This window comes from Chinchilla lanigera, unplaced genomic scaffold, assembly GCF_000276665.1.
Source record: "Chinchilla lanigera isolate Chin_1 unplaced genomic scaffold, ChiLan1.0 scaffold00051, whole genome shotgun sequence".
Classification (NCBI taxonomy): Eukaryota; Metazoa; Chordata; class Mammalia; order Rodentia; family Chinchillidae; genus Chinchilla; species Chinchilla lanigera.
Genome location: NW_004955452.1, coordinates 7,784,102 through 7,789,109, shown reverse-complemented (window position 1 = coordinate 7,789,109; position 5,008 = coordinate 7,784,102). Strand labels below are relative to the sequence as shown.

The window sequence follows — 5,008 nt, the reverse complement described above, 5'->3', positions numbered from 1 at the left end:
AAAAAAAAAAAAAAAAAAAAAAAAAAGATATCTTTGGATTTAAGGTGTGGGACTTCTGGAAGGTCAGAAATGTGTTTCAAGTGTTTTCACAGTAGATATGGTCGTGATACATCCATGCATTCCTAGATACAGGAGGACAAGGTTTGAGGTCACCCTGGACTACCTAGCAAGTTCAAGGCTGAACAGAGTTCCAGGGCAAGATTCTTGACTCCAAAAAAGTTTCCTACCAAAACTTGGTAATAGGTTTTAAAAAATAAAAGAAATTTCAGGGCTGGGGATTTAGCTCAGAGGCACAGCGCCTGCCTGGCAAGCGCAAGGTCGTGAGTTCGGTTCCCGGTACTGGAAACCTCCCCCGCAAAAAAAAGAAATTTCAAGAACTAGCCCAAGTATCTGTGTAGCTAATGCTCAAATCATAACAAAAAAAGATTCACTATGTAGTTTGCAATGCTAGCTTCTAGTCAAACCATATAAAAATGTCATCAGATAATACAAATTAAAACTTGAACTTGAAATGCTCAATGGATTCCAGATAATTTAAAACTCGCTTTTGCTTAATCTATAAAACTAATGACTATAAATTGAAATGAACCTAATTTTCCCATTAGAAATAGTAAAGTATAGCCAGGTGGTGGCACATGCCCATAATCCTAACACTCCAGGAGGCTAAGGCAGGATGAAGGAAATTCAAGCTCAGCCTGGGCAATTTAGTGACACTCATTCTCAAAATAGGAAGGGAGGAAGAATCGGGCAGGAGGCAGTTTGCAATCTAAATATTCAGGATTTATTAAAATGCAAATTTGGGGCTGGGGATATAGCTCAGCAGCACAGCACCTGCCTGGCAAGCGCAAGACCCTGAGTTTGCTTCCCAGTGCAACAAACCAAAAAAAAATTTCAAAAACTAAAAAAAATTTAGAATAAAATATGAATTTGGTCTGATATGGTGATGCACACCTGTAATCGCAGCACTTGGGAGGCTGAGACAGGAAGATCACCATAAGTTCAAGGCCAGCCTGGGATACATAGTTCAAAGGCCATATAGCAAGACACTGTCTCAAAAAAATAAAAAAATAAAAAAACTGTATGTGCAACTAGTCTTCACACCAAGATATAGATTATGTTGTAAAAAGCTCAACAGTCTTTGATCTTAGTTTATGCTGAAAAGAATTTCTTGTAGCCAGGCGTGGTGGTGCACACCTGTAATCCCAGCACTCAGTAGGCTGAGGCAGGAGAATCACTGAGCGTTTGAGACCAGCCTGGGTTACAAAGTAAGCTCAAGGCTAGCCTGAACTGCATAGGGAGACCCTGTCTCCAAAAGATACAAAAAAAAAAAAAATTTTTTGTAAGTTCTACACCTCACACAATAATCCCTTAAGTAAAAAGCCAGACATATATCTAAAGTTGGTGTCTATAAAGACACAGCTCAACTCAAAGTAGTGTTTACCAGTCAGGCATGGCGGTACATGCCTGTAATGCTAGCACTCTGGGAGGCAGGGCCAAGTTTGAGCCCACCCTGGGGAACTTAGTAAGATCTTGTCTCGAAATAAAATAAAAAGAGCTTAAGATGTAGCTCAGTGCATGGGTTCACTCCCCAGTATGGAGGGGCAGGGAAAGGAAGCACAATGTCTAATTCCAATAATTCTGGCAATATAATGACCTATTAAGGAGTCAACAGACAGCTATGGCTTGGGTAAACATAACTACCTAAGGCCCTACACTATTACCAAGGCTAACAGTAACCTTCAGTCACTAAGTTTTTCAATTTAATAGGACTTCATGAAAGAGCTATACTTTTGTTTGCCAATTTAAGTTTTTCCTTTATAACTAAAGTTAAAGGCCAGGGATACAACTCAGCAGCACAGCACCTGCCTGGCAAGTGTGACGTCATAAGTTTGATTCCATACCAAAAAGATGAAAAGAAACTAAAGTTAAAGCCAAGCACAGTGGTGCACACCTTTAATTTCACACTCAGGAAGGCTGTGGCAGAAGGACTGGAAGTTTGAACCCAGCCTGGGGCAATTTAATGAGACCCTGTCTCAAAATAAATGAATAAAGGTCTAGGGATATGGCTCATTGTAAATACCCTAAAAACTAAAGTTAAACCACATATGGTGGCACACACCTATAATCCCAGCTACTGGGTAAACTGAGGCAGTTCACATTTAAGGCCAGCCCAGGCAGCTTGCAAGACCTTACCACAAAATAATATAAAAAGGGCTGGGGATGGAGTTCAGTGTTCCCTAGGTTGAAGCCTCAGTACTACAAAATAAAGTCTTTCCATACATACCCTTTCAAGTCTAAAAGTTCTCAAGATAGTGTTAAATTTTTACCATAGACCCAAATCCAGTAGTCAAATGATTTAAGCTTGAAATAATTAGGGCAATAAAGAATTGTTTAAAGGTACACAAACTGCCGGATGTAGTTGAACACGCCTGTAATTCCATCACTCAGGAGGCTGAGGCAGGAGGATCACTGTGAGTTTGAGGCCAGCCTGGGCTACATAGTGAATTCAAGGTCAGTCTGAACTACATATCAACAACACTCTGTCTCCAAAAAAAAAAGTACAAGAATTATCATGTGTGAGTCCCTGGGTTCAATCCCCACCACTACACCAAAAGAAAAAGGCACTATATATGACAAACTATAAAAAACAAAAGCTTTTCAGATTACTTTTCCTCACTCAAGATTTATATTTTCCTCCACATTTGTTTAAACAGACAGTTAAAATTTGGCTTAAGAAAGAAAAACCAAGTGAACTTAATATGACAGATCATGCCAAGACACAGCTGAATCCCTACACATGAACTGGCAAGTTCCCACATGCCCCTGAGCTCAAAAATCTGAATTACACAATGTTTTACAAGAGCTACCTAAAATTATGTTTCTAAATGTTCCCCTTCCCCTGTTATAATGATTATATAAGCAAACTACTTCAATAATCTAATTCAATAATCTATTAATAGTTTACTTCTCTACTTTTCTTGATTTCCCCCCCCCCCCAAGTACTGGGAATCAAACTCAGGACCTTGCACTTACCAGGCAGGCGCTTATGCCACTAAGCTATATCCCCAGCACTTCTACTTTTCCTGATTAATTGGTTGCCTTCTATGAAAACAATTCCAGTCACTTAAATGGTTTCTGTATTTCCAATGCAGAAAATTTCACATTGGAAATCACAAAGTTTTATGTAAAAAGCAGGTTCAAATATGGATATGCAAAAAAAATATGGATATGCATTAATGTCAACTGTGTATTTCATATATCACATATTCAGAATTTATGCAAATGATTCATGATCTTTCAGAATATCCTGAAAGAAATATCGTCAGTTCTCTGGACCTTTACTAGCTATAATTTTGTGACTGTCTTTTGGGACAAGACTATACAAAAGAATTGATAAATTAAACAAGTTTCTATCGTACAGACCGTATTGAACAATATTCAAATCTACAAACAACTAATTTTAAAATTAAAAGGCATTATATGGCAATTTCTTCAATCATCTTCTTTTGGGGGGCTGATGATCTGCTTGTAACTTGCAGACTCACCAATAGGTCCTCTACCACTGAGTTACCCTTACTTCTCAATAACTACCTCAATAATTCTCAATCTGACTTTAGTTTGTGCCAGACAGTATTTTTAATTCTACTTCATAAGTCCCACAGTTCCTTTTAGTGAGAAGCCAGAGGTATACAAGGTTGATTTCTACAGATACTAAACACAGCTCAACTCAAACTCGGGCATGGTGGCACACAACTCTAATCCCAGAACTCATTCAGGAGCTGAGGCAGGAGGATCATGAGTTCAAGGCCAAATGGACCACAGTGAGCTCAAGACCAGCCTAAACTACATAATAAGACCCTGTCTCAAAACAAACCAAAACAACCCCTCTAAATACAGCTCAACTCAAAACAGCAAACAGTCAACTCAAAATTATTCTGATAAGCTAAGAGCCCATTAACCAGTGACCAAACAAAAGGAAGACAGCCAGTACTTTTTTTTTTGGAACCAGGAATTGAACTCCCTGGTCCCAAGACAGTCAGTTTTGTAGCTCTTGAATGGAGGTCACGTGATTTTATACTAAACTATCTCCCATCACATTATCAATGCAATTTTCCTAAAAGTTTTCTGAGGCAAAAACTCAGAATATTTAATTCTGGAAAGTATTCTTAAATTGTGTTCTGCAATATTCTTGCTTAGAGAGGAACAATTACACTGATATTACTATTGGTACACAGTAAAACGTTATCAATCGTACTGTCTCCGAGCACACTGTTTGGGGCCGATACAGCCCGGGTAATCGTAAGAGCCTGTAACACTTGTAACAATTGTCCCCTAACACATTAGGAGATACTAAGAAAGTGACCCCACCAAAAAATGAGATTTACTGATAGGGCAGACAAAGACTAATAGTCCACTACATCGTTTGATCAGATAGGTAAATGGCCAGCTACTCACGGGTCTTGCCTGTGGGCTCAAGTAAGGTTCAAAGTCATCATCATTTAATCCATCCTTTTGATGCACGGATCCATTTTGTACTGAAGAAAAAAAATTCAAAATTAGCAGGATACCAACCCTACGTTCACACAAACACATCCTAAACCGGAGAAAAACCTTGCGAGTTCAAACAGCAAGTTAAGTATGAACTTCAAAAGGCGCAAAGATGAAAGTGAAGGCTGGAGCAACATTCATCCGTGAAAATGTTTTCCCTCCACCCGGCGCAGGATGATCTGAAAAAGGTCATTTTATTGGCTCCTCTAGATCTCAGTCCCCTCCCGCCTCCCCTCCCCCACCGCATGTGAGTTACTTCCAGAAAGTGATCCACGAGGATGAAAAACAAAGGCCTCCTAAGACCTACAGGAAACTCAGGACCTGGGGCATTTCAAAGCCCCGTCTGCCCCCACCCTCCGTGAATTAGCCCTTGTTAGCGAAAAAAGCTGCTCGCCAGCTGCAAGACCGCGCCGAGGAAGGGTCAAACACGCCAGCGGGAGGCACCTGCGGGCGCGGCGGC

The 5,008-nt window shown here is 40.0% G+C and overlaps 1 protein-coding gene across 1 annotated transcript in view; it reads right to left on the bottom strand.

Moving 5' to 3' along the window:
- The window catches only part of Ythdf2 (YTH N(6)-methyladenosine RNA binding protein 2), a 32,071-nt gene that overhangs the window by 26,359 nt on the left and 704 nt on the right, over positions 1-5,008 (bottom strand). Inside the window, exon 2 of the mRNA XM_013519715.1 lies at positions 4,456-4,535. The gene's annotated coding sequence lies outside the window, so the exon portion shown is untranslated. The remainder of the gene's footprint in view (positions 1-4,455; positions 4,536-5,008) is intronic.